Source organism: Dipteris shenzhenensis, chromosome 32, assembly GCF_047967505.1.
Source record: "Dipteris shenzhenensis isolate YYH24624 ecotype China chromosome 32, Dip_SZ_1.0, whole genome shotgun sequence".
Taxonomy (NCBI): Eukaryota; Viridiplantae; Streptophyta; class Polypodiopsida; order Gleicheniales; family Dipteridaceae; genus Dipteris; species Dipteris shenzhenensis.
Genome location: NC_141627.1, coordinates 281,734 through 290,480, shown reverse-complemented (window position 1 = coordinate 290,480; position 8,747 = coordinate 281,734).

Below are 8,747 nucleotides of genomic sequence, written 5' to 3'. Positions count from 1 at the left end.
GCTACAACCTAATCCTCTAGGTTTTGAATCTTGGTGTGATTCTGCATCTCATATTGCTCTTGCAATATGTTTGAAGAATCACTTGCCTTGGATGTATGCTAAGTCAATGGCAAGATAGAATTAGTTACATTAATAACAATAGCGCAAAGTGCATTTGTGTCTCCACACCTCTAAACACATACAAAATCTACATCAGGAGGTTTCATGTTGTCAAGGTTTCTTGGGGTTTGGTGTTGTGATTAGTTTTGGATCCAATCCTAGAAAATAATCAAATATCTCATATGAATATATTTTGAACTTCTAAAGTGTACTTAGTCCCACCAAGCTTGCCTTCACTGAAGGAAAGTGGATGACTTTGCAAGTTTTGCAATGGATCCATTGGGGCTACTAGGCTACATCACTCCAAATGTTTTTATACCACATAAAGCTCATTGATCTTGCACTATCATTGTTGCTTACATACCTTGTGCTCTAATACCAGAAATAAAATAGGATGCAATAGAATATAACAATGAAATGCAAGTACAAAATAGAAAAGTGGAGAGAGAACAAAAGACTTTGATATAATAAAATTACTAATTCAATTGATGGATGTTGTGCACCCGTGTGATCTCAAAAGGGATCTTAGATGGTGATCTAGATAGATGTTGGATGAAGAACTTGTGACACTGACAAGCGGGGAGACAAAAAAATATAGTGCACCATATAGGTCAGTAAGAGATTGGCCAACTATAGACCTCCTTTAGAAGTCATACTATTGCATGGCCTTTTCATGCCCTCAAACCCTAAATTTTGGGGGCTACTAACTCATAAACATATGGTCTCTTATAACTACCAAGACCATGTTGCCATCTCATAACCTTTTGGTTACAAAATAAGACTCGTTCTAGCATCTAACCAGGGTTACCCTTGCAATATCCAATGTCGACCACCATCATTTCTTCTTCTTACATTATGGATTTACAACATTGGATACTCAAAATATTAGCAAGTAGCTTACATGAAATGTGGACATTCCAGAAAACTCTAACATCATAACCAAGATTATAATGTTGTTTTGTCTTGTGCATTGCTAGTTGGTTGGTTATCACCCTCATTTGCATCGCAAAGTTGTACATTGATTTGACCCACATTATACTCAATTCTATTGAGTTCTAGCATGAAGTCCTTCTTAAAGGGATCAGGCTTAAATCTTCTCAAATTTCCTCCTTCAATTCATGCCATGCAGCATAGTGAATTTATATCTTTTTCATCATTCACTATGAGTTGATTCTTATTATTTCCATCATTCACCAAGAGTTGATTCTCATTGTTCCCATCATTGGCTTCTCTAGCACAAAACACACTTCATTCCCAAGCAATAATTTCAAAATTTGGGGTTAACGTTGAATCCTATGAATGCAAAGATGGGGTTTTAACAAAGGCCTCAATCCAACAAAAGAAGTCTAGTGAGTGAACAGTGGTAACAAGGAGAGGAAAAAAGGCCTCAATCCAACAAAAGAAGGCTAGTGAGTGAATAGTGGTAACAAGGAGAGGAACAAATGACTAGGTAGGGAAGCACAGTGTAAAGCAATAGGCAATCCCTTTGTACACATTAATGTAGTCTTAACTGACATAAACCTAAGAAATTTGTTGTTGTAGCACACCAAGTCAAGCTAATGGGAGCTTCCAATGTCAAGGAATTCACCACCTAAGTCGAGTGTCAAAGTATTTCAACATCAGCTTGATAGTGCTGACCCTTCTAATGATTAGTTGTGAGAGGGCTTGTATATAAGTGTAGATGTTAGGAATTGGGGCCTTGTACATTAGAGTGTAGAAGTGAGGAAGTGAGGGTCATCTTGTTGGCAATGTAACTATGTGCGTAGATTTTGACCGGTCTATATCTTTCATGCCCAAGGGGCCAAGTAATAAATAGCATATTTCTTCCATTAATTTGGGTACCTTGTTCTTCCCATCATTTTCCTTCTATTCCATATTTTGTTTCTAAGTAACTGCAATTTACTCTTGTGCTAGATGTTTCACTCCATCACATATGCATAGCACTTGTTCAATGCAATGCCTACCATTACTTGGCCATCTAGAAATCGAATTAATGTGAAGGCACAAATCATGTGTTAAGAGTTCCAACAGCTATGAAGCCATGTACTAAACGGTGCCCCAACCCTTAGCCACCTCTATAGACACTCCAAGAATGCCAACCCCTTAAAAGTGGATTCAGGGCATTTGAGGTCTTCTCCACCAAGGCTTAATATACCATGGCATTGGGCTACCCACTTCATATGTGGGATTAATAATTTGCACACATTTTCCACTTGTCAATCCTAGATGAGGCTCTATTAGCCCTCTCCCTTCTCCTTGCACCTTTATGCACTCACTCTTGATTGTGCACAATCTAATAGCCCCCCTCAGTTATGAGTTGAATTCTTGCTACCATTGACTTCATCCTCACATGCTCCATTTGTACCTTTGCCCTAGGCTCCAACGTGTCATTGGCTTCATCTTGTTCAAACATTCCTTTGTTGCATGTTCGTATTAATTTGCATACTTGTGGCTTCTCTCTCTTAAGACTTGTTGTAGCATTTCACACTTTCATTTCCTTTTGCGAATTCACCTTAGGAAGCTCTAGGAGCCTTAGAAGGGCCATATTTTTTTGTCTTCCATGAATCATGCCCTTCCAAAATTTTGCCACATGTCTTGTGTGCCACATGTTCATCCACATTACTTGGTTGTTTGCTGGTCCATGAGTGATTGCCCATCTAGCCTATTTGTGTGGCTATCGACTGGTCAACTTACACAATTTCATCACTTTGTGCTATGCATGCCAACATAGCACTATTCTTCATGCTTCTATATCATGTTCTCTACTAATGTTTTAGTCTTGTGCCAGCCTATCAACAACTGCCCATGCCATGTTTTTCACATTTACTCTACTCGTTGCTTGTGCATGTCATCTTTGCATGTGTCACTATGGCTTCTGTGTAGTATCAACTTCCTCTACATCATGTGTATATTGCCCACATTCACCTTAGGAAGCTCTAGGAGGCTTAGAAGGGCCATATTTGTCTACCTTCCATGAATCATTCCACTTCCAAAATTTTGCCACTTGTCTTGTGTGCCACAAGTTCATCCACATTACTTCGCTATTTTTTTGTCCATGTGAATGCACTTTGGATAGTGAACAAATAAGACCCAAATAAGAGACCTAGAGTGAGGGGTGTGAGCAAGGTAATCAATTCACCAGAAACAATGCCAAAACAAAGAGAGGAAGAAGAGACCAAATGAATCGAGACCCCCACTCATGGTGATTGCAGTGAATTTTGGCAAGAATTGGAAAGAAGACCCCACAATCAAGGTGATTCAAGAAGAAGGGAGCATACGAGTTGAGACACAACACTCAAGGTAATTCAAGCAAACTTTGGCAAGCAAAGCTCACAAGGGAAAAGGTTCAAGCTGTGATCCATCATGGAGATGTTTGGTGGATGCCCATTGCCATGTCCAGAAAGAGATATTGAAGAAAGAAGAGGACTCAAGATGCGGATAAATTTTCAAGGATACATGGGCGAGAGGGACAGAATCCATGTTTCTATGTGTGAAGTTTCTACAAATGGTACCCAGTGTACGCCACCCATTGATTGGTTTGATCAATTCATAGATGATCATGTCCAATCAATAATGACTCTTGAGGTGATATCTCCTAAGAGATTTTAAACATAATGGGACAGAAATAAAGAGAGATTTCTCCTCACAAGCTCACAACCTTGACTCGAGTGGGCACAATTCATGAAGATGTGAGGAAGATACTCAAGCATTACCTATCCCCCCGGCCAATCCATCTAGCCTATTTGCTATCCATACCGCTTTATGTAGGATGAGCCAAAGCAAGCAGGACTTCTTTTTTCCTAGATATTTTTCTACTAAACTCTGTCAAATCTTTTAATTCATGTCTATGGGCTATCTCTCCTGAGCCACTTCCTATTAAGTTTCTCTATCAACTCCTCATGTTTGTAAGTGAATATTGGTACTAGGAGCAAGGAGCTCTACTCAACCACCGTCAGTGAAGGTTCAAGCATGCCTCCCATCCAAGCAAGCATGTCTCTGTTCCGCAAATCTTGTTCCTAAATTAGATTAAGATAAACGTTGTTAAGTTTGTGTTCTCTTATCCCAAATATCCTATCAAGCTCACTGTCCTTTTTTATTCAATCTTATAACATCCTTGATCATGTGATCTTCTATTGGGTAGTCCCTATGAATGATGGAGAACCCAAATGGAATCTTTACTGTAGTCTTCCTCAAAAATCCTTTAAATGGCCTCAGGCTTTCCCAGGCTCTCCATACGCACATCCAAAGTTCAAACCCTCTTGCCACACACAGTTCCTTACTGAAAACGGCCCTTCCAATAGAAGTCTCTAGTGTTTACACCTAACTGGTCTGACCTTGGCTAGATTACCTTTGATCAAAGTTCCCCAGAGAGGTAATAGGATTTATGACACATTCTGCAATGAATCTAGCAGAGGAGAGTTCAGCATTAACAATTCTCGATTCCCCCTTGCATTTGGGCATCAAAGAACCAACTTGGAACTTCATGTGATTTTTTTGAGACCTAATAATACTACAATGCATTACATTTCGACACATCTCAAATAATATGCAATCATACAACTCAAAAATGAAATCCATGCTACCTCAAATGCAGCTAGCCATTTAATCTCATGTTTAATTGCTTAGGGTTATGAAAACCAAGCTCGATATTCTGATTGAATGTTGAATTGCTTGGAGTCATGAATACTAAGCTCCATGTTCAAATTTCTATTCATTGGTATTAAATTGACCCTTTCTAATTTTTAAACCTTTCAATACCTTACTTTCATCAAGTTTTATGACAATCTTTATTTTTACATTGCATTCTTTAATAAGGATGTCGTAAAACTTGACCATGGCCTAGAATATTCTTTGAACACTAACCACAAGATTTTTGGTCTTCATTAGCTCAACATTCTTCATCTTCCAATCATATAGTTTCACATTGTATCATGCTATATTGTAAATCTCATCAACTAATTCAAGTGCTCCCAAATTGAGAGCATGGCGAGATTTTTTAACATCTATTGACTTTTGACAAAAGGACCCTAATTTTGATTCCTATATATAGGCTTGGATTTTTTTAGTTTTGAAATATAAGCCGATATGAATAGCATGCTTAAAGTATCAAAACTCCTTTTGTGATACTTGCAGTAGTGATCGGTATCTTGCATATGAAAGAAGATATAAAAATTAATAAATCTAACTAAAAATCTCACCAGTCTTGCATCACTCTAAATGTTTGATGGCAATCTTGGCCTTCAATCCAACTTGTCCTTCAATTGTGGTTAGAGCCCTTTGGTTGATCGGGGATCCAACATTGACCTTTTTCATCCAAAAAAGTGCAAAGTACACACTAATATTTAGTGGAGGTTCTTTTCCACCTATAGGATGGTTCCACCTATATTTAGTGAAGGTTCTTTTCCACCTATAGGATGCTATGAGCATCAAGTGGGAAGGCATGATGGCAACCATTTCCTATGCATGGATAGGTTAGACACTCAATTGGATATGCAAGAAGTCTTGAAAAATGAGAATGATCTTTAAAGATTCAATGGATGAACAAGAATCATGCACTAAGGCTTTGGAGCTAGAGATTCAAGAGCTCCGACATTGAGCTACCATTGGGATAGATTTTAATGCTTTGGGAGCCCTCAAATATGATAATATAGCCCTAAAAATGAGCTTGGAAGAGGTCAAGAATAGATCTTGGAAGATTCCAAACAGATAGAGGCCAAATTTGAGGCCATCTTGGAAGATCATATCAAGGATGCTCACTTATGGATCCAAGTAGTGAAAGGACACAAACCTCAAAAAGTCATCTAGGAGACTCTTAATGAGTAGAGTACATGAGCCCTCAATTTTGAGATGGTGTGAGTGAGAGAAGATGCAATTACTCCTTTTGAGACAACCAAGAAATGCATACACACGACCCACATTAAGAGTGCATGGAAAGTGGGATAGGATGACTCACATTAAAAGATATTGATCATCAAGTTTAAGCAAGCCAAGTCAAGTTTTAAAGGGACCTTAATCTTCATCAATCAACATCTTACACTTATGCAAATTGAGTAATGGAAAGAGGGTAAACTCAAGTGCTTTATCTTTTACTTTTTAGAACAATAATGGGACCCTATATTCATCATTATGCAAATTTGTTGAGACTTTGTGGAGGAAAATTCTCATATGTGACAATGAGATACACCAAATCCATAGTATATGGGTACACATGGTTGTCCATACACTGCTTTAGTGTGTCGATTGAGTGGTGTGGCAGTTCTCTTCTACTCACCCTGTCACTATCATAGGCATAGACGAGCATGCCTAATACATGTGGATCCGACCAATTAGGCTTACATCGATAGATATTTATCGCTTCTAGAAAGGACATCACTATGTCTGTATACACGCTAAGAGGTGGAGGATGGCTTTAGCACAATTTGTCATACCTGCTATATGTTGATGGTGTAGTATTGATCCCAAACACAAGGACATGCCTTATTATCAATACTAGAGAGAGTATTTCCAAGCTCACATCTAGCATGTAAACATGAAAGCACTCTAGCTCGAGCAACAACCTATATGCAGATGCTTTTTGGCATTACACCTTACTAGAGTGAGTGGATTGATATCCGAGGAAAGAGTTGTACTCAACAAGACATCATCCTAACAAAGTTTGCACTTTACGCAGATGCCTCATTCTAGAACATTATGCAAGCTAACAAAGGCTATCGTAGAGAGCCCTCTGTGTGTGTGTGTGTGTGTGTGTGTGTGTGTGTGTGTGTGTGTGTGTGTGTGTGTGTGTGTGTGTGTGTGTGTGAAGACTCAACAAAACCCCATTTCATAGTGAAATGAAAACAATTTTGGTAATAGAAACAAAAGAGAAAACTGCTATGAGACATTTTAAAAACCGAGAGGAGCACAATTTACAAAAGACTTGTAGAATACATGACTATACATACAAGTTCTACTTTGATAAGTCGTCACAAGCATCACTTTTATTGAAGAGGGGAGTCTGCATACATGCCACCATCCAACAAGAAAAATGATACGAACCATATTTTAACTTAGTTCGAAAGACAGGTGTCATAAACACCCCTCCCTTGTTATCAGAATCACAATCAAAATAGTTCCACACACTACACCTATAAAGCTAATTTTTGATATTATGCTTTAAGTGTAAAAATACTTAGGTGAGCTTAAGAAAAAGTAAATAAATGGTTACATAAGATAAGGTGAAAAAACTTACTGTATTTTAGTGTGTAAACGTAAAGGAGAGGAGAAATTAAGTATTAGAGCAACAACTGTAATTTTAAGATTTAGAGCATAAGGGAAGGAGAATTTATAAGAAAGAGGAGCTTAAAGGAATTTTAAAGGTATTTTAAGAAAGATTTTTAAGAATTTCTAAAAAAGAAAATTAAAGAGAAATTCAAAGAAGAAAAAATTTAAAAATTAAAGAAGAATTAGGTAAAATTGAAAGGATTAGAAAGAATTAGAAAAAATGCGATACAATATGAAGAAATAGAAAACAATTAGAAAAAAATAAGAAATTAAGATATGAATTAAAGAAAAAAGAAAAAAAATAAGAGAATAGCAAAAAATTTAAGAAAAATCTAGAAGAAATTAGAGAAAAAAAGTAAAAAAAAAATTAAAAAAAATTAAGATAAAATAAAAGAAATTAGAAAAAAAGAGAGAAAAAGAGAAAAAGCAAAACTTATAAAAAAATAAGAAGAAATAGGAAAAATACGAAGAGGAGAAGTTTGAGAGAGTTGAACTTAAGAAATTTAGGAAAAAGGGAGGAGTGATTAGTGAGAAGAAAACAAGAAAATCAAAGAAGTTGAGAGAGAGAGAGAGAGAGAGGAAATTAGACCAAATAGGGAGAAAAAATAATAAGAAAATTTTAGGAGGATTTTTAAAAAAATAAAAAAATATTAGAAGAAAAAATGCTTTTATGTAAAAATAGGTTTTAGATTAGGAAAAAAAGGAGGGGGAGTTGAGAAAGGGTGTGATAGAAATTAGGAGAAAGAGAGGGAAAGGTAGAGAGTGTGGGAGGAAGTTTTATTTGAAGAGAGAGAAGAGGTGGTTAAAAAAAGGAATAACAAGGAAAATAATGCAAGTTGCATGGAAAAAAGGAAAAAAAGGATTGTGTGTGTGTGTGTGTGTTGGGGGGGGGGGGGGGGGGGGGGGCACGTGACACATCACGCATGCATACATGTACGTGAATGTGAGTGCACGCGTGTACATCTTCACCACACACAAAAAGTGCACATGTGCGCCATGAGGACCCTGTTGTATAATCATGTGCACGACACACACAACAATGAATTTGAGCCTTCATATAGGGTAGATATAGATTGTTACATAGTTGAGTTCTAGCTAATTAGTTGCTAGCCAACGATGGGTAGCCACAAAACACACAAACCTTATATGCTTGTAGTGTATGTACTTAGCTAGTGAAGCCTTAGCTAGTGAATCACTCAATCGTTACTTCTCAAATCACCTGGCAATGTATGCTTATATCAAGGGCTTGTGTATCATGCAATGCTTGAGACTGCTAAAATGCTTTATGGAGGTTAACAAATCAAAATACATCCTCAAATTTAATTGTGGCCTAGCATGGAGTGTATCTCTATGCAAGCATATGTTTATCCCACCACATCCCTTTAGCC